The 22,673-nt window shown below is 40.2% G+C and overlaps 1 pseudogene; it reads left to right on the forward strand.

Annotated features, from left to right (window-relative positions):
- The first annotated feature begins 224 nt into the window (after positions 1–224).
- Positions 225–1,660, forward strand: LOC128661647 (doublesex- and mab-3-related transcription factor 1A-like; annotated as a pseudogene).
- The last annotated feature ends 21,013 nt before the right edge of the window (positions 1,661–22,673 follow it).

A 22,673-nucleotide genomic window follows, 5' to 3' on the forward strand; every position in this document is an offset into this window, starting at 1 on the left:
ACGTAGTAGAAGAATTAATTCAGGGGCAACTCGAGGGCCTTGTACTGACTCTAGTCTCCCTTCTATCTGGAGCCATCTCTGTGTCAAATGAGAAAGCTCAAATGCTTGTAAACTTTGTCCAAACTCCTGAACTTAACTAACAGCAGGGAGGTTTGAAAGTATAGAGAGGCATTGTCATTCCAGCAGGCCAAGTAACATGGCTAAAGTGTAAAATACCAACCACCATGGATCAACCTGCCCCAGTCGCACTGTTTGAACAAGAACAAAACAATGTATATTTGGAAAAGCTGGATATAGGGGAGGGGCTCCTAGAAGTCCAGAACCAGCAAAGCCTTTATGTTTCTGTCCCAATCAGAAACAACTCCACATGTGATGTAACATTGCCTGGTAATACAATTCTTGGTTATATTCAGCCAATTGAAAAAGTACTGGAGGCAGAGCAACCAGAAGACATGAAGTCTGGTGTATGGGCCCAGGGTGTGACTACTTTAGTTACTCAAGAAACCTTGACACTGTGGCACACGCCTGTAGACCTCAGCCATTTGAGTGTGAAACAGCAGGAGGTAGTAAGAAAGATGCTGTATGAAGAGTCTATTGCCTTTTCTCGTGATAAGAGTGACCTTGATTGCATACCGAGCCTGCAAATGTCAATTAATTTCAAAGATGACATACCAGTGCAGCGGTCATACTCTTCGGTACCTAAGCCTTTGTTCCAAGAAGTCATGGACTATATTAAAGATCTCCTGGCAAAAGGGTGGATTGTGAAGTCCAAGTCCCCTTATTCTGCACCAGTAGTCTGCGTCCGAAAGAAGGATGGTTCGCTCCGCCTGTGTATAGATTATCGTCTCCTCAATAAAAAGACTGTACCCGGAGCAGAGAGGCAGCGGGTCATGGCCGCGCAGGTAGCAATCCTGTCCCTTTACCCATTGCTGGAGAAGTACTTGTGAAAAAGGAGCATGGAGGAAGTAGCTCTTGCTTACTTACAGAAAACAGTTCTACACAGACAATAGTTTCATCTTCTTCGATATCCACACCAAGCGCATCAGATAAAGAGGGAAAAATGTCTTTTCAGGATATCCCTTCTGTCACCAGCAGAGGGCACATGGAGAATACATCTGACTTTGTTGTGTACTCAAGTTACTATACCAATTTCTACCAGACATCCCTCTATCCATACTACAACAATTTATACAACTACCCCCCTTACCAAATGGATATGACTGCTGAACCCACTAGTGGCGGTGACATACCTATGATAGGTGGGTCACCGATGAAGAACAGTTTTAGAAGTCTCTCCTCTGCTTATGTCCCAGGCCAGTAAGGAAACCAGTGGCAGATAAAGACTGCTGAGAGTCGATTTCCTGGATCCAGCACTAACTCTCAGTACAGGATGCACTCTTATTACCCTCAATACATGGGGCAGAGTGTTGGCACACAGGCCTGTGTTACACCCATGTCCATGTTTGCTTTTGGAGAGAGCCCCTCTTATTCAGAGGCAAATGGAAGTGTGTTTTCCACACCCAACAGCCAGGACTCTGGTTTGGTTTCCCTGGCCAGCCATTCACCAGTCAGTAATGAGAGCTCCAAAGAAGTAGTGGATTGTGAGGCTGCACCTGAGGGCAACTTCACCGTTACCAATGTTGTAGAAGATGGGGAATAGAAAGACCACAGCCCTAATATTGTCCCATATTGATCAAAAGTGACATATTACTGTGGGATACAGTCTGCTTTTAACCAAGGTTTTATTTTCATTTCCAACTATACCACATTTGTGTTAAAATAGACTCCCTATTTTGTTCTTGTTTTTTTATATAAAAACAATTGTGGACTGTAAATGTTTTATGTGTGTGGGAATTATTTTTGTTATTGTAACTTCATGAAAAAAATATTAATGTGTTGATGTAAAATACAGATAAGACCTGTTGAACAAGAGGTAAAGGGACCCTTCTTAATAGGTGATGACCACCTTTAATAACGTTCAGCCAGCACACACTACAAGTACAGCTGGTATAAAGAGCATATCTGAGTAGCCATAAGTACACCCAGTTCTATACAGTACATATACTGCACGTAAAAAAAATATTTGTAAATCAAATTAGTTTTCTTGGTGGTTGTACCAGTTCAAAACAAACTACACTAACATTATTATGTAGTTCCTAAACACCTCACAACCCAAACTGGGCTTATCAAATTGAAACACTAAACTACATAATGGCTTGAGCTTTTAAAGTATATACATAACATTTTTACATCAACTTGCTCACATCACAAAAAATAATATAGATTATGTGAAAAGTCCTCAGAAACATCTCCATCAACTTGTACTGATAAAATAATGATTAGTTATTGATAATTCATATTATGTTGCGATTAAATACGTTTAGATTTCAGCAGTAACATAGCTTGTTTTATTATTTTGGTATTGATATATACATTATATTGTGTTAAAACCTTGCAGTATTAAGTCAATAAGAATGTAAAATCAAGACACATTTTAACATACTGACACTTAAACTAAAGCAATTAAGGAAATTCACATTTGATGGGAACATCACTTATACATATTAATTCTGCAAAATAAACTGCTGAGTTTTTATTAAATACCAAGGATTGTGATATCTAATTTTAAAGCATTTTCTAACAATTTTAGTTATTCAGATTGAAAGAAAAAGCTATCTCTAAACTGCAGTGTGATTTTTAGTTTTCATAGGCCTAGATTTGGAGTTTGGCGGTAGCCGTGAAAACCAGCGTTAGAGGCTCCTAACGCTGGTTTTAGGCTACCGCCGGTATTTGGAGTCAGTCAAAAAAGGGTCTAACGCTCACTTTTCAGCCGCGACTTTTCCATACCGCAGATCCCCTTACGTCATTTGCGTATCCTATCTTTTCAATGGGATCTTTCTAACTCCGGTATTTAGAGTCGTGTCTGAAGTGAGCGTTAGAAATCTAACGACAAAACTCCAGCCGCAGAAAAAAGTCAGTAGTTAAGAGCTTTCTGGGCTAACGCCGGTTCATAAAGCTCTTAAACTACCTATGTACCCCTAAACCGAGGCCCCCCCCACATCGCCGACACTCGATTAATTTTTTTTAACCCCTAATCTGCCGACCGCCACCTACATTATACTTATGTACCCCTAATCTGCTGCCCCTAACACCGCCGACCCCTGTATTATATTTATTAACCCCTAACCTGCCCCCCAAAACGTCGCCGCCAGCTACCTGCAATAATTAACCCCTAATCTGCCGACCGCAAAGCGCCGCCACCTACATTATAGCTATGTACCCCTAATCTGCTGCCCCTAACACCGCCGACCCCTATATTATATTTATTAACCCCTAATCTGCCGCCCTCAACGTCGCCTCCACCTGCCTACACTTATTAACCCCTAATATGCCGACCGGACCGCACCGCTATTATAATAAAGTTATTAACCCCTAATCCACCTCACTAACCCTATAATAAATAGTATTAACCCCTAATCTGCCCTCCCTAACATCGCCGACACCTAACTTCAAACATTAACCCCTAATCTGCCGACCGGAGCTCACCGCTATTCTAATAAATGTATTAACCCCTAAAGCTAAGTCTAACCCTAACACTAACACCCCCCTAAATTAAATATAATTTAAATCTAGCGAAATTAATTAACTCTTATTAAATAAATTATTCCTATTTAAAGCTAAATACTTACCTGTAAAATAAATCCTAATATAGCTACAATATAAATTATAATTATATTATAGCTATTTTAGGATTAATATTTATTTTACAGGTAACTTTGTATTTATTTTAACCAGGTACAATAGCTATTAAATAGTTAAGAACTATTTAATAGCTAAAATAGTTAAAATAATTACAAATTTACCTTTAAAATAAATCCTAACCTAAGTTACAATTAAACCTAACACTACACTATCAATAAATAAATTAAATAAAATACCTATAATTATCTACAATTAAACCTAACACTACACTATCAATAAATAAATTAAATACAATTCCTACAAATAAATACAATGAAATAAACTAACTAAAGTACAAAAAATAAAAAAGAACTAAGTTACAAAAAATAAAAAAATATTTACAAACATTAGAAAAATATTACAACAATTTGAAACTAATTACACCTACTCTAAGCCCCCTAATAAAATAACAAATCCCCCCAAAATAAAAAAATGCCCTACCCTATTCTAAATTACTAAAGTTCAAAGCTCTTTTACCTTACCAGCCCTGAACAGGGCCCTTTGCGGGGCATGCCCCAAGAAGTTCAGCTCTTTTGCCTGTAAAAAAAAAACATACAATACTCCCCCCCAACATTACAACCCACCACCCACATACCCCTAATCTAACCCAAACCCCCCTAAAATAAACCTAACACTAAGCCCCTGAAGATCTTCCTACCTTATCTTCACCATACCAGGCTCACCGATCGATCCAGAAGAGCTCCTCCGATGTCCTGATCCAAGCCCAAGCGGGGGGCTGAAGAGGTCCATGATCCGGCTGAAGTCATCATCCAAGCGGGAGCTGAAGAGGTCCATGATCCGGATGAAGTCTTCTATCAACGGCATCTTCAATCTTCTTTCTTCGGGAGCCATCACCTTCCATCCGATGCGGAACATCCTCTTCTCCCGACGCCTACTAGCCGAATGACGGTTCCTTTAAATGACATCATCCAAGATGGCGTCCCTCGAATTCCGATTGGCTGATAGGATTCTATCAGCCAATCGGAATTAAGGTAGGAAAATTCTGATTGGCTGATGGAATCAGCCAATCAGAATCAAGTTCAATCCGATTGGCTGATCCGATCAGCCAATCAGATTGAGCTCGCATTCTATTGGCTGATCGGAACAGCCAATAGAATGCAAGCTCAATCTGATTGGCTGATTGAATCAGCCAATCGGATTGAACTTGATTCTGATTGGCTGATTCCATCAGCCAATCAGAATATTCCTACCTTAATTCCGAATGGCTGATAGAATCCTATCAGCCAATCGGAATTCGAGGGATGCCATCTTGGATGACGTCATTTAAAGGAACCGTCATTCGGCTAGTAGGCGTCAGGGGGGAGGAGAGGATGTTCCGCGTCGGATGGAAGATGATGGCTCCCGAAGAAAGAAGATTGAAGATGCCGTTGATAGAAGACTTCATCCGGATCATGGACCTCTTCAGCTCCCGCTTGGATGAAGACTTCAGCTGGATCATGGACCTCTTCAGCTCCCGCTTGGATGATGACTTCAGCTGGATCATGGACCTCTTCAGCCCCCCGCTTGGGCTTGGATCAGGACATCGGAGGAGCTATTCTGGATCGATCGGTGAACCTGGTATGGTGAAGATAAGGTAGGAAGATCTTCAGGGGCTTAGTGTTAGGTTTATTTAAGGGGGTTTTGGGTTAGATTAGGGGTATGTGGGTTGTGGGTTGTAATGTTGGGGGGGGTATTGTATGTTTTTTTTTACAGGCAAAAGAGCTGAACTTCTTGGGGCATGCCCCGCAAAGGGCCCTGTTCAGGGCTGGTAAGGTAAAAGAGCTTTGAACTTTAGTAATTTAGAATAGGGTAGGGCATTTTTTTATTTTGGGGGGATTTGTTATTTTATTAGGGGGCTTAGAGTAGGTGTAATTAGTTTCAAATTGTTGTAATATTTTTCTAATGTTTGTAAATATTTTTTTATTTTTTGTAACTTAGTTCTTTTTTATTTTTTGTACTTTAGTTAGTTTATTTCATTGTATTTATTTGTAGGAATTGTATTTAATTTATTTATTGATAGTGTAGTGTTAGGTTTAATTGTAGATAATTATAGGTATTTTATTTAATTTATTTATTGATAGTGTAGTGTTAGGTTTAATTGTAACTTAGGTTAGGATTTATTTTAAAGGTAAATTTGTAATTATTTTAACTATTTTAGCTATTAAATAGTTCTTAACTATTTAATAGCTATTGTACCTGGTTAAAATAAATACAAAGTTACCTGTAAAATAAATATTAATCCTAAAATAGCTATAATATAATTATAATTTATATTGTAGCTATATTAGGGTTTATTTTACAGGTAAGTATTTAGCTTTAAATAGGAATAATTTATTCAAGAAGAGTTAATTAATTTCGTTAGATTAAAATTATATTTAATTTAGGGGGGTGTAAGGGTTAGACTTAGCTTTAGGGGTTAATACATTTATTAGAATAGCGGTGAGCTCCAGTCGGCAGATTAGGGGTTAATAATTGAAGTTAGGTGTCGGCAATGTTAGGGAGGGCAGATTAGGGGTTAATACTATTTATTATAGGGTTAGTGAGGCGGATTAGGGGTTAATAACTTTATTATAATAGCGGTGCGGTCCGGTCGGCAGATTAGGGGTTAATAAGTGTAGGCAGGTGGAGGCGACATTGTGGGAGGCAGATTAGGGGTTAATAAATATAATATAGGGGTCGGCGGTTTTAGGGGCAGCAGATTAGGGGTACATAGGGATAATGTAAGTAGCGGCGGTTTACGGAGCGGCAGATTAGGGGTTAAAAATAATATACAGGGGTCAGCGATAGCAGAATAGGGGTTAATAAGTGTAAGGTTAGGGGTGTTTAGACTCGGGGTACATGTTAGAGTGTTAGGTGCAGACGTAGGAAGTGTTTCCCCATAGGAAACAATGGTGCTGTGTTAGGAGCTGAACGCTGCTTTTTTGCAGGTGTTAGGTTTTTTTTCAGCTCAAACAGCCCCATTGTTTCCTATGGGGGAATCATGCACGAGCACGTTTTTGAGGCTGGCCGCGTCCGTAAGCAACTCTGGTATCGAGAGTTGAAGTTGCGTTAAATATGCTCTACGCTCCTTTTTTGGAGCCTAACGCAGCCATTCTGTGGACTCTCAATACCAGAGTTTTTTTAAAGGTGCGGCCAGAAAAAAGCCAGCGTTAGATATCGTGCCTATAACCGATAGGCACCCTCTACCGAGAATCCAAGACTTGCTTGATACACTGGGGGGTTATGCATGGTTCAGTATTCTTGACCAAGGAAAAGCTTACCATCAGGGCTTCATAGCCGAAGGTTCCAGGCACATGACAGCTTTCATAACATCTTGGGGGGCTTTATGAATGGGTAAGAATTCCATTCGGTCTGTCCAATGCACCTGCAGCATTCCAGAGCAGGATGGAGGAAATGCTGGATTCCCTCAGGGATGAATGTTGCATACCATACCTTTATGACATGCTATGTTATGCCAAGTCTTTTGATGAACATGTGGAAGGGATTTGCAAGGTTCTAAAAGGGCTCCAACATCATGGGGTCAAACTTCGGCCTGAAAAATGTGAGCTCTTGTGAAGTCAGATATGTGGGTCGGCTTGTGTCTGCTGAAAGTGTGTGGATTGATCCCAAAGATCTTGAAGCAGTTCTGTCACTCAAAGATCATACTCCACAGACCATTAGTGAGGAAGGAAGGCTTCTCGGCTTCCTAAAATACCAACACTCATTTATTCAAAAATTTTCATGTGTGGCCAAGCCTATCTATGAGCTTGTCCAGGCAAAGCCTGGGGTGGCACCAGTTCAGCCCAGTCAAAGAAAGACCAAGGGCCCACAAATGCCCTCCCGAACCCCTGTGGAGTGGAAAAGAAAGCACCAGAAAAAACTTGAAGTATTGATCGACATGTTGACAAAACCACCAATTCTAGCCTACCCTGACTTTAATTTACCATTCTTGCTCCACACTGATGCATCAGAAAGGGGCCTAGGAGCTATCCTCTACCAGCATCAGTATGGAAAGTTGAGGGTCATTGTGTATGGCTTCCGGACACTCTCCCCAGTTGAAAAAAAATACTGCCTACATAGTGGTAAACTTGAGTTTCTTGCACTAGGGAAAAATGAATATGTGCATGTTTAATATTTATGATAAATAAGCACAAATTACATGTTACTTGGTTATTAAGATTGCAAAACTTTATTGTTTGAATGTAATTACAAAACTTTATTGTTTGAATACAATTGCAAAACTTTTAATGTTTGAATACAACTGCAAAACTATATATGCGCTCCACTTAGTAAAACCAGCACATGCAAATGTGCACTGGTTTTACAAGTTAGGTGCAATGTGAATACAACCTTGCATTCACATTGCACTGAGGCTTTGTGCTCACAAGAGCGTGCTTCCTTAGGCTCCAATGAGAGCCTGATTCTCATGCCCCCAGACATGGCATGAGAACCTAACACAGCGAAGGGGGTAAGCCGCGCAGCGATGGGCAGCAGATTTAAATATATATGTATGTACACATAAAAAACACAGGAATGGACCACACTCACAGACTGGACTGGGTACACATCCTAAGCCACAGCAAACTCCACAGCCCTGAACACAGACAGACAGCTGCAAAGTTCCCAGCAACCCAGGCAGTTAACCCCAGAGCAGCCTGGGTGACAGGCCCGCAGGGTAGCACTACAAACATTATCAGCACAACACACAGAAAACCTGGCACTCACCAGCAAATTCACAGTAATGTTTATGAGCAAAACTGGGGTAAGTCAGTTACATTTGGTGCCAAAGGATCAAGCCCAGGATCACAACAAGGGGGGCAGGACCAGAGGAAAGGGGGGCAGGACCGGAGGGAAGGGGGGCTAATAAGGAAGGGGCTAAGGCCAAAGAAGGGCCAACATGGGGAATAGAAAAAATAGAAGGGGTAGAAGAGAATATAGGGACAGACAGGGAAGAGTAAAAAGATACAGAAGGGAAAGAGGAAGGGGAAGAAAAAAATTACAGAAGAAAGAACAGAGGTAGAGGGGAATAGGCAGGGAGAAAAGAAGGTGCAGCAGCAGAAGCTGCAGAAGAAGACAAGAGGGAATAGGTAGCATGAGGAAAAGGCATAGCAGAGGGCACAGAAGGAGAGGGAGGGATAATATCACCCATTGTAGAAACTGATGTTTTCTTCCTCTATTCAGGTGTCTCCTGTTCATCGCCAAACCGCCTTGGAGCCCTGGAGGAGCGACGAGTCTTCACCATTGTTCCACCTGCAAGACAAGAAACAGGTTAGTGACCCTACTTCCTGCCTGCAGACACTAATCTAGACTCTGCAACATCTCCCTCTAGCTGTCAGACCTGCTAAGACACTGACAGCAATACACCTAGCAATCAAGACAAAAGTTAACCCTTAAGTTGATGTGCGCTTAATCAGCTCTCCACTTTCCTTATATACAGATAATCTCAGATACATTATTGTCTTCTATTAGAAAATATTTATTACATGTTTTGTTATGTATGACATTCCAAGAGGGTTGCAAATTTAAAATACAAGGAGGACAAATTGGCGACTACACATCTGACATCATATACACTAACAATTTTTAGTGATACTGAATTATTCAGGAGGACTCTACGGATAATAAAAGCCGGCAGTTTTAAGGACATGTTGATGAATAAGGAAGTCGTGACAGTTGAGGAACTCAAAGGGTTTCTTAGGTCACATCTAGGAGACAAAAATAGCACAGAGTTATTCCAGGAATTAATGTGTGCAAAACAAAATGAGAATGAAGTCGCGCAGCGATGGGCAGCAGATTTAAATATATATGTATATACACATAAAAAACACAGGAATGGACCACACTCACAGACTGGACTGGGTACACATCCTAAGCCACAGCAAACTCCACAGCCCTTAACACAGACAGACAGCTGCAAAGTTCCCAGAAACCCAGGCAGTTAACCCCAGAGCAGCCTGGGTGACAGACCCGCAGGGTAGCACTACAAACATTATCAGCACAACACACAGAAAACCTGGCACTCACCAGCAAATTCACAGTAATGTTTAAGAGCAAAACTGGGGTAAGTCAGTTACATTTGGTGCCAAAGGATCAAGCCCAGGATCACAACAAGGTCTCCCCCTTCCTCGGACCCTAAACCAGCACCCACACAATGCATACTTCTAAACAAACCAACTGGGAACCTCCCAGGGTGACACAGGCTTTTGTAACCTGCCCTATGTAAATACAAAACACAGGAATGGATCACACTCACAGACTGGACTGGGTACACATCCTAAGCCACAGCAAACTCCACAGCCCTGAACACTGACAGACAACTGCAAGGTTCCCAGCAACTCAGGCAGTTAACCCCAGAGCAGCCTGGGTAACAGGCCCGCAGGGAAGCCTGTGTTACCCTGGGAGGTTCCCAGTTGGTTTGTTTGGAAGCATGCATTGTGTGGGTGCTGGTTTAGGGTCCCAGGAAGGGGGAGACCTTGTCGTGGTCCTTGGCTTGATCCTTTGCCACCAAATGTAACTGACTTCCCCTAGTTTCGCTTTTAAGCATTACTGTGAATCTGCTGGCGAGTGCCAGGTTTTCTGTGTGTTGTGTTGATAATGTTTGTAATGCTTCCCTGCGGGTCTTTCACCCAGTCTGCTTTGGGGTTAACTGCCTGGGTTGCTGGGAACTTTGCAGCTGTCTCTCAGTGTTCAGGGCTGTGGAGTTTGCTGTGGCTTAGGATGTGTACCCAGTCCAGTCTGTGAGTGCGGTCCATTCCTGTGTTTTGTATTTACATAGGGGAGGTTACAAAAGCCTGTGTCACCCTGGGAGGATCCCAGTTGGTTTGATTGGAAGTATGCATTGTGTGAGTGCTGGTTTAGTGTCCCAGGAAGGAGGAGACCTTGTCGTGGTCCTGGGCTTGTTCCTTTGGCACCAAATGTAACTGACTTCCCCCAGTTTTGCTTTTAAACATTACTGTGAATCTGCTGGCGAGTGCCATATTTTCTGTGTGTTGTGTTGATAATGTTTGTAATGCTTCCCTGTGGGCCTGTCACCCAGGTTGCTCTTGGGTTAACTGCCTGGGTTGCTGGGAACTTTGAAGCTGTGGCTTAGGATGTATACCCAGTCCAGTCTGTGAGTGTGTTGTGTATATACACATAAATATATATATATGTACTGTATATAAGCATATACACATGTATTTAGAGTAAAAACACAGTCCCCATTCACATCTATGTAAAAGCACTTTCAGTGCCGTTTTTTCAAACACCCCACATCACCTCAATTAACCCCTTATAACTTCTTTGTGCAGTTTTTTTATTAAAAATAAAAAAAAATTCTCATCTTTTTTATTTATGTTAAAAAACTGTCCACTTTATATGGCAGACAATTGGAGCAACTTTTTATCATTAACCAGAGATCTGACCTCTGGCAATTGCGCTTAGCTAAAAGTGAAACCGCGAGCTTGTGAGAACATTAACCAACCACTTGTAATTGCTGGTTATTTAATGTGCGCCCGTAAATTTGCCCCTTTACCGGCGCATGTTAAAATAGCTCTTCACTTGTAATCTAAATCTAAATGGAGTTTTTACTCTTACATTTGCTATATAGCACAAATAAGTGACCTCTATGTAAGTACATAGGCCACTACTTGGGATGGACTCTTATATATTTAAAGGGACAGTGTACTAGAATAATTGCACACATCCTATTATAAATTTTTATTTAGTACTATTACATTGAATTTCATTACTTTAAATATTTAAACATTATCATAGTGTTATAAGTTACTAATTTATTTATTTTTTAAATTGCAAGACATATCCAATTTTTTCTTCTTCAAATGGATATAAAATTCCACTCCTTTAAAACAAATAGCAAACACATAAAGGATGTACACTACACTGTACCTTTAGTTGTTGTCATTAAAAATCTCCCATTATTATAAACATAAACAAATAAAGATACATATGTATTATCATTTGGAACAATTATCGCAAATTTTTGTAGCACTAGCAAATTTGAATTAATGGAAAAGGAGAAGAGGGTGCCTCATAGTGTATTACAGATTGCTGAATTTATCAACAAACAGGTTGAAATATGCTCACCAGATGTTGTTGCACCGTACTGTGACTGGTGCTTGAATGCAGGCTAGCACTTAGTACAGCGGCTAGTCCACTGTCAGTTGTTCCTTGGCCATATAAAATTAACTCCCCTAAACCAGGGGAGTTAGGAGGGGGAACAGAGAATAAAGACTCACACAAATTTCCCTTTGGAGTAAGCCTACATATTACAGGGGCAGTGCCTTGATACCAGGGGTATTTGACAAAGAAGAAAAGAAAGAAGGTATCTTGGGGCTCACTTGAGTGAGAGTCTTAGGTATTCAGATAGGGGATAGGCATATGAGACATTAATTAAAACATAACTTTTATTAATGAAACAATATATAAAATGAGAATAAATTAAAAATAAGTCTCACCATATTACTACATCTATTACATGTTGCTACGTTCACTTATACAGACAGTATATGTCCCACATTCATGAGGACAGTCCCTATTATGTCAATACCTATTGGAAAAGGTTGTCCCAAATGATAGCCCTAAAAACTAGTACTTAATATATTGTGAATAATACACCATTAATGGGTAAGCTATATACGACTGGACAAAATGGGCGTAGCTTCGGTTATTATAATTGGGTAATACGGTGTACCTAGGATGACATATACAATGTCATTTATAAAACCTTGATTTATAAAATCTATCAAGTCAGGTAGAAAAATGTATCAGAGGGTAGACACATTTTACCTGCTTAATACACGCACATGCTTCTCTTGCAGATATGGGAAAGCACAAAGCGTTCCCACCAACAAAGTCAATAAGGGAATGCTAGTCTGTTAGGCTAGTGGTAAGTGGAGGATAGATTGTGGGTTAATTTACAAAAAATGTAAGACCATATGAATCGAAAAAAACAGTCACTATTACATTCATTCATATAAACACACATGCTGTTGTCAGATATTCTGTTATTGTATGGTTTACAGCTTGTTGAATAGTCACATAGTGAGACAGATGTATGTATCATAAAACTGGCTGCCACCGTAAAAGGAGGTTATGTACAAAACCACTATTTGCACTTTTTGTGCAATTATTGTATAATACCCAGGATTAGATTTGGTTTTAACACACCAGTGGTTACTAAAATATACCAAATGTCAGATCGCTCAGCTGCCACTATGAAGCGTGGTTGTCAGTCTCTTAACGCTGAGTTTGGTTGGCAGTGATCTGGTTGGAATAACAGTAGCAGTCAAAACTGACACTGACTATGTATACAGGTATGTCCACATTTTTAGTAACACCACATTTAAACTACCCACTTTAACCACTAGAAAGTGCAGATAATGGTCAACAATTAAATCATTTTCTATAAGTTTCAACAATAAAGTTTAAAGAGAAGCAGAGCGAGCGCCGGGCTGGTAGAAATGCAAGAAATCCCAAGTAGTTTTAGCCGGTCAGGGCTGCAAATCTTTACACCAAACTGGAAAAACGTAAGCTGAAATCGAGTCAGCATATAAAGACAACTTCCCAAGTGTAATAAAAACTAAAACTTTAATATCTCTTTGCTGCAACTTGTTTCTCAACCACTCAATGGTCGTTTCATCAGGCAAGTTAAAAAAAAACAGATACAAACATGCTTTATTAGCACCATTAAATACACGTGGCAATAAAACAGGAAGTTCTCAATTCAGAAAAACACCAATGAGAATATGCATCGTCATACCAGTGTGATCATTGCATTGTATCAAATATTAACCTTATTCAATGGCTAATACATTTGTATATAATAAAAGTGTTACCATGCTACATTAGTGTTATTAAAATCAATGCTGTAAAGATCTATATATCATAGAACAACGAAAAATACCAATGGGAATATACATAAACAATATATCACTGCTATATTGCGCTTTGATAAAAATTACATAGTGGAAAACTAATAAAAAATTAATACAAACATGCATATGTGTAAATGAACAATATATACACAAAAAAACCTTTTTCTGTCATACCATGGATACAATATTCAAGATTTAGAATAGTAATGTCAAAAATTATGTAAAAATGTCATGAACGTGTATATATCTGAGAGAATGCGTGTGTGGAGATTGGAGGCATGCGTGAATCTATGAAAATGGTATTTCGGTGATATGGTTGTGTCTATAGGTAATAGTGACCAATAATACAGAAGGTATATTATAAGTCTAGTATCAGTCTTTCTGAAAATATGTCCGTTACTGGAAATTTGCTGATGTCATCTTTGCTTTTTTTTGGATAAAAAATACGCAGGTTTAGAATATACAGACTTTTCTGCAAATTTGGTATTCGTTTGAATATTTGTTTAACACGGTTAAATAAAATTGTGACCTGAGATATACATTTACATGATTGCGTGGATTAATCTTTTAATAGACGCAAATTGCCAAAAAATACTTACCAAGGGATAAAATGATGCAACAAAATGAATCATAATATGATACTAAAGTATAATAATACTGTGTGGTGTATACATTTAATCATAGGGTATCACCCAAAAAATACAACATAATAAAAAAAATATATATATATATAAAAAAAATACGTAAAAAATATATATGAATGGAAAACTAAAGTGTAATGGTATTGTGTGGTTTATACCTTTAAAATGAAATATCTGCCCAATTGTGATTGGTTGGTTATATTTTTACTTGTGGAACTATGTGCTGATGTGAATTCTTAAAGAGCATCAGTGCCTAAATTACATTATGTGTGAATCTGTGCTCAGTGTGTCATATGTCAAAATGAAATGTGTGTTGGAATGTGCTGAAATAGTTTATGTATGATAGAATGTGTGTGCTAAAAAATACTGAATCGTCTATAGATTTAAAAAAAATGATGGAATTCTAATTCTGGTATATGTCATGTGTTGGCATATAACCTGTTTGGTCATGTGTTGATCAAAGGGAGGCATATTAATGAGTTGCAAATATCTACTAAAAAGCAATAACGCATGTAAAAAAAAGTAGGAAAAAGAAACTAAAATACGATCAATTGAAAGCTGCTAAATTGAGATTAGAATTAAGACCTAAAGGATATAGAGTTTTTAACTTGAAGATCCAAAAAGTTTCACGTTGTTGTAAACTCGTCAGTCTATTGTAGTCAGATTATTTAGGGATGAAATCAATTGGTAGAAAACGGTATAAACTGTAGATGTGTTACTATTGTGTTTAATTAAAAAATGGTTGGAAACACTATCAGCTAGATTTAGAGTTTTGTCGGTAACGACCCGCGTAGCTAACGCTGGCTTTTTTTCTCCCGCACCTTTTAAATACCGCTGGTATTTAGAGTTCACAGAAGGGCTGCGTTAGGCTTCAAAAAGGGAGCGTATAGCATATTTACCGCCATTGCAACTCTCAATACCAGCGGTGCTTACGGACGCGGCCAGCTTAAAAAACGTGCTTGTGCACGATTCCCCCATAGAAAACAATGGGGCAGTATGAGCTGAAAAAAAAACCTAACACCTGCAAAAAAGCAGCGTTCAGCTCCTAACGCAGCCCCATTGTTTCCTATGGGGAAACACTTCCTAAGTCTGCACCTAACACCCTAACAAGTACCCCGAGTCTAAACACCCCTAGCCTTACACTTATTAACCCCTAATCTGCTGCCCCCGCTATCGCTGACACCTGCATATTTTTTTTAACCCCTAATCTGCCGCTCCGTACACCACCGCAACCTACATTATACCTATGTACCCCTAATCTGCTGCCCCTAACACCGCTGACCCCTATATTATATTTATTAAACCCTAATCTGCCCCCACAACGTCGCCGCCAGCTACCTACAATAATTAACCCCTAATCTGCCAACCGGACCTCACCGCTACTATAATAAATGTATTAACCCCTAATCCGCCTCACTAACCCTATAATAAATAGCATTAACCCCTAATCTGCCCTCCCTAACATCGCTGACACCTGACTTCAAGTATTAACCCCTAATCTGCCGACCGGAGCTCACCGCTACTCTAATAAATGTATTAACCCCTAAAGTTAAGTCTAACCCTAACCCTAACACCCCCCTAAGTTAAATATAGTTTAAATCTAACGAAATAAATTAACTCTTATTAAATAACTTATTCCTATTTAAAGCTAAATACTTACCTGTAAAATAAACCCTAATAAAGCTACAATATAAATTATAATTATATTGTAGCTATTTTAGGATTAATATTTATTTTACAGGCAACTTTGTATTTATTTTAACCAGGTACAATAGCTATTAAATAGTTAATAACTATTTAATAGCTACCTAGTTAAAATAAATACAAAATTACCTGTAAAATAAATCCTAACCTAAGTTACAATTAAACCTAACACTACACTATCAATAAATTAATTAAATAAAATACCTACAATTATCTACAATTAAACCTAACACTACACTATCAATAAATTAATTAAATAAAATACCTACAATTAAATCTAACACTACACTATCAATAAATTAATTACATGAAATACCTACAAATAAATACAATTAAATAAACTAACTAAAGTGCAAAAAATAAAAAAGCTAAGTTACAAAAAATAAATTACAAACATAATAAAAATATTACAACAATTTTAAGCTAATTACACCTACTCTAAGCCCCCTAATAAAATAACAAATCCCCCAAAATAAAAAAATGCCCTACCCTATTCTAAAATTAAAATAGTAAAGCTCTTTTACCTTACCAGCCCTTAAAAGGGCCTTTTGCTGGGCATGCCCCAAAGAATTCAGCTCTTTTGCCTTTTAAAAAAACATACAATACCCCCCCCAACATTACAACCCACATACCCCTAATCTAACCCAAACCCCCCTTAAATTAACCTAACACTAAGCCCCTGAAGATCTTCCTACCTTGTCTTCACCATGCCAGGTATCACCGATCGGTCCAGGCTACGAAGTCTTCATCTAAGCCCAAGCGGGGGCTGGAGATCCATCATCCGGCTGAAGTCTTCTATCAAGCGGCAAGAAGAAGTCAAGAAGAGGCTCCAAAGTCTTCATCCTATCTGGGCAGAAGAGGAGATCCAGACCGGTCCATCTTCATCCAAGCGGCATCTTCTATCTTCATCCGATGACGAGCGGCTCCATCTTGAAGACCTCCGGAGCGGATCCATCCTCTTCTTCCGACGTCCTAAGTCCGAATGAAGGTTCCTTTAAATGACATCATCCAAGATGGCGTCCCTCGAATTCCGATTGGCTGATAGGATTCTATCAGCCAATCGTAATTAAGGTAGGAAAAAAAAATCAAGTTCAATCCGATTGGCTGATCCAATCAGATGGAGCTCGCATTCTATTGGCTGATCGGAACAGCCAATAGAATGCGAGCTCAATCTGATTGTCTGATTCAATCAGCCAATCAGATTTTCCCTACCTTAATTCCGATTGGCTGATAGAATCCTATAAGCCAATCGGAATTCGAGGGACGCCATCTTGGATGACGTCATTTAAAGGAACCTTCATTCAGACTTAGGACGTTGGAAGAAGAGGATGGACCGCGCCGGAGGTCTTCAAGATGGAGCCGCTCGTCATCGGATGAAGATAGAAGATGCCGCTTGGATGAAGATGGTTGCCGGTCCAGATCTCCTCTTCTGCCCGGATAGGATGAAGACTTTGGATCCTCTTCTGGACTTCTTCTTGCCGCTTGATAGATGACTTCAGCTGGATGATGGATCTCCAGCCCCCGCTTGGGCTTGGATGAAGACTTTGGAGCCTGGACTGATCGGTGATACCTGGCATGGTGAAGACAAGGTAGGAAGATCTTCAGGGGTTTAGTGTTAGGTTTATTTAAGGGGGGGTTGGGTTAAATTAGGGGTATGTGGGTGGTGGGTTGTAATGTTGGGGGGGTATTGTATGGGTTTTTTTACAGGCAAAAGAGCTGAATTCTTTGGGGCATGCCCCGCAAAAGGCCCTTTTAAGGGCTGGTAAGGTAAAAGAGCTTTTCTATTTTAATTTTAGAATAGGGTAGGGCATTTTTTTATTTTGGGGGGCTTTGCTATTTTATTAGGGGGCTTAGAGTAGGTGTAATTAGCTTAAAATTGTTGTAATATTTTTATTATGTTTGTAATTAATTTTTTTATTTTTTGTAACTTAGCTTTTTTTACAGGTAATTTTGTAATTATTTTAACTAGGTAGCTATTAAATAGTTAATAACTATTTAATAGCTATTGTACCTGGTTTAAATAAATACAAAGTTGCCTGTAAAATAAATATAAATCCTAAAATAGCTACAATATAATTATTCGTTATATTGTAGCTATATTAGGGTTTATTTTACAAGTAAGTATTTAGCTTTAAATAGGAATAATTTATTTAATAAGAGTTAATTTATTTCGTTAGATTTAAATTATATTTAACTTAGGGGGGTGTTAGTGTTAGGGTTAGACTTAGCTTTAGGGGTTAATACATTTATTATAGTAGCAGTGAGGTCCGTTTGGCAGATTAGGGGTTAATACTTGAAGTTAGGATGCAGCGATGTTAGGGAGGGCAGATTAGGGGTTAATACTATTTATTATAGGGTTATTGAGGTGGGAGTGAGGCGGATTAGGGGTTAATAACTTTATTATAGTAGCGGTGAGGTCCGGTCGGCAGATTAGGAGTTAATAATTGTAGGTAAGGTAGCAGCGACGTTGGTGGCAGCAGATTAGGGGTTAATAAATATAATATAGGGGTCGGCGGTGTTAGGGGCAGAAGATTAGGGGTACATAGGGATAACGTAGTTTGTGGCGGTGTGCGGTCGGCAGATTAGGGGTTAAAAAAAATTAATAGAGTGGCGGCGATGTGGGGGGCCTCGGTTTAGGGGTACATAGGTAGTTTATGGGTGTTAGTGTACTTTAGAGCACAGTAGTTAAGAGCTTTATGAACCGGCGTTAGCCCATAAAGCTCTTAACGCCTGACTTTTTTCTGCGGCTGGAGTTTTGTCTATGATTTCTAACGCTCACTTCAGCCAAGACTCTAAATACCGGCGTTAGAATGATCCCATTGAAAAGATAGGATACGCAAATGGCGTAGGGGGATCTGCGGTATAGAAAAGTCGCGGCTGCAAAGTGAGCGTTAGACCCTTACCTACAAGACTCTAAGTACCAGCGGTAGCCCAAAACCAGCGTTAGGAGCCTCTAACGCTGGTTTTGACGGCTAACGCCAAACTCTAAATCTAGCCGTATGTTTGATTTTAGCTTTTTTGCAATTTTGCAACTTCGATAATGCTCTCCCCATCTTGTTCTAATTTTTTTTGAAGTACGGCCTACATATTGTAGGCCGCATAAGCATTCTTTAAGGTATACTACAAAAAAGGAACCACAATTAAAAAATCCTGAGATGGGAAAACTTTCACCTGTAACATTAGATAAAAAAAATTCTTGACCTGATTTAATGTATTTACATGTGTTACACCCATTCTTCCCACATCTGTATATTCCTTTGAGACCAAAAAAAAACAGTTGCGTTAGATTTTTTAACTAATGTTTTGAAATTAAGATGTTTTACTCTTTTGCTAAGAGCCAACTAATTCCTGAAAGTTGGTGCCCCCCTGTACACTATTCTCTGTTTATCTTTAACAATGTTTCTGAGAACAGGATCTCTCTGAATAATGTACCAATACTTATTGAGTGTATTTTGTATTGTCTGATGGACAATGTTGTATTGTGTGATAAGCATTAAGTCATTCCCACTCATATCGTAATTTTTAACAAAGCGCAATACAGCAGTGATATATTGTTAATGTATATTCATATTGGTATTCTTCATTGCTCTATGATATATAGATCTTTACAGCATTGTTTTTAATAACGCTAATGTAGCAAGTTTGCACTTTTTTTTTTTTTTGAAAAATAGTTTTTATTGAGGTAAGTCAGATGGTATACAGCTTATGCATTTCAACAAATATAAACAATAACATAAAATGGTACATAAACTCTAAGGCATGAGGCGTGTGAACACCTCGGTTAGAACACGTACCTCGTTTTTACAGAGGCCGTCATGTTACAGTCAAATTGGGCAGTACAGAACACATTTGCCCAATCTAGTGGTTATGCAACTAGGACGGCTTTGAGGACAGTAGGTAGAGTTATTAGGACTAAAACAATGGGGGAAAAAGGAGAAAAAAAAGGGGAAAAAAAAAAAAAGGAAAGAAAAAAAACAGTAGAAACAAAGAAACCAAATGTTGTAGGCATAATGAGTAAAAGAATAACTACGAAGTCTGGCTTCACAGCGTGTATTGTGTGGGAGTCAAGAGAGGCCATATTGATCCAGCCACTGGCTCTCTTGGTCATCCCGTGTCTGGCTTCCCCAGTCAACAAGGTATCAGGAGAGTTCTCTAAGGGTGTGTCGGTAAGGTCAGGCGTTGTGCAGTTTGGTCGCGTGTTGGATCGGACATGAGGGTGTCCCAAGGTTCCCAAATGAGGCAGAAATCTGACAATTTCTTACGTTCATTATAAACATAGGTCTCCATGTTTCTAATGTAGTTCACACATTCTATTACTCCCCGCATTTTGGGGGGCAGGCTTTTCTTCCAGTTTCTGGCAATCAACAACTTTGTGGAGATGAGGATATATATGAGTAAATTTCGTTTAATGTTAGGGAGCGAGTCTGCCCCTATATGTAGAAGCGCCAGAGCTGGTTTCAGTGTTTCTACAAGCTCTAATTTCTTGCACAGGGTTTCTACCCTTTTCCAAGTGTCTGTCAATCTTGGGCAGGACCACCAGACATGGATCGGAGTGCCTCGTTCACCGCATTCCCGCCAGCACATGGGCGAGTGATCGGGATAGAGTTTTTGCAGTTTGGTGGGTACCAAATGCCATCTCGTAATAAGTTTGAAATAGAGCTCGTATAAAGTAACACAGTGGGTTGCCTTTTTAGTGATACTGATTGTTTCCTCCCAGACTTCCAACGGGTAGGTACATTGTAGGTCTTTTTCCCACGCCTCCATATGGATCGTTTTAGAGGGGATGGAGTCTCCTAATAGGCACTGATAATGCACAGTAAGAGGTTTGTAGAGTTGGAGATTGGCCCTCCATCTCAGTTCCCACAGTGTGGGAACCCTCAATTCATCATCTAGGAAACCCCAGGATTTCATAAGCGTTCGGAGGCGTAGGAGTGTGAAGTGGAATCTCGGGGCCACTGAAGGCAGAGCTAGCATGGTCGTATGGGCTTTCAGTTTCCTATTATCATAGAAATCAGACAGAGAAGCCACTCCCGTAGTAGACCACGAGCTGGTGGGAATATCAGGTAGCCCCAGGAGGAGGCCCCGAATCGAATGTGCAGGCGAGGGGTGTGGGGCGATGAGTCTGCTATGTCTCAGTTTCATCCAGGTTTCCTGACACCCCTTGACTATACCATTAGAAATGTGGATGTTTGCCCGCCAATGCGGTGGGAGCCATAGAAGGTCCTCTAATTCCACCAGTGCCGGCAAGGAAGCCTGTTCTATCTCTCTCCATCTGGTCATCGGGAGGTCATTGCCCCACGCTGAGGCATGGGTGATCATCGCCGCCTCATGGTATTTCCTCACATTTGGGAGACCCGCTCCACCTTTTTCTACTGGCATTTGTAATATATGGGCTGCTACTCGGGGTCTCTTGTCTTGCCAGGTGTAGGCATTGAAGATAGTCTGGAACTTCCGAGTCAAAGAGGTCGAAAGTGGGATGGGAATACATCTAAACGCGTATGTGAGTCTGGGTAGGACCATCATTTTGAGGGCCGCCACTCTACCAAACCACGAGATCTCACTATATCGGTTGGTAGTCAATTCGAATGTGATCTCCTTCAGTAGTTTCTCATAGTTTTCTTTAATAATGATATGTTTAGAGTGGGAGAGAAACACTCCTAGGTGTCTAATTCCCTTGGTGGACCAATTAAAAGGGTATAGGAGTCGTAAGTTGTGTTCCTCCTCAGAGGGGAGGTTAAGGGAGTACACTTCAGTTTTGTTAACGTTTATTTTGTAATAGGAGAGTTCACCAAATTTTTGCAATAAGCGAAATAGCGGAGGGAGGGAGTCCAGAGGATCCGTGAGGAAGACCGTGAGGTCGTCTGCGAACAAGGCCAGCTTCTGTATGGTGTCATGGAGCTGGAGCCCCTGTATTTCAGGGCATTTCCTAATGGCTGCGCCTAGGGGTTCAATCGCTAATACGAACAGTAAGGGGGATAGGGGACAACCTTGCCTCGTCCCGTTCGCTATCCGTATTGTAGGGGAGCAGAAACCCAAACCTCTCACCACAGCAGTGGGGTGTGAATAGAGCGCCATGGCAGCTCTGATGTATGTATCTGGGAGGCCGAACGCCTCCATGGTCTGGGTTAAGTAAGCCCACCTCACTCTGTCAAACGCTTTTTCAGCGTCGAGTGACAGAGTGAGCATGGGTAGGCCCAAATCCGCCACTTCTGCGTATATGTTCAAGAGGCGGCGGGTATTATCAGAACCTTGTCTATTAAGGACAAAGCCCACTTGGTCAAGATGTATGAGTGACTGAAGATGTACATTCAGTCTATTGGCAAGGATCTTGGCGTAGATCTTGGCGTCAACGTTAATGAGGGAGATGGGCCTGTAGCTGGAGCACAGCGATGGATCCTTACCCTCCTTATGAATTGTAGTGATGTTGGCCTCTAGGAATTCCGGGAGGAACTCACCACGCTGGGCCACTCTATTAAAAAGACGGAGTAGGATTGGAGAAAGAAGAGGACCTAGGTTCTGATAGAAGGTGACTGTGAATCCATCAGGCCCCGGGGCTTTGTGGGGGGTCAGATCGGCTATGGCCTTGCTGACTTCCTCTAGTGTAAATTGCTGTGTTAATGCAGCCCTGGCATCATCTGGTAATGTGGGTAGGTTCAAGTCTCCCAGGAACCGACGGATGTCATCCGGGGCGGCTTCATTTATCTGCTCAGTCAACGCTATATTATATAGGGAG

This window comes from Bombina bombina, chromosome 5 (genome assembly GCF_027579735.1).
Source record: "Bombina bombina isolate aBomBom1 chromosome 5, aBomBom1.pri, whole genome shotgun sequence".
In the NCBI taxonomy this organism is placed as follows: domain Eukaryota; kingdom Metazoa; phylum Chordata; class Amphibia; order Anura; family Bombinatoridae; genus Bombina; species Bombina bombina.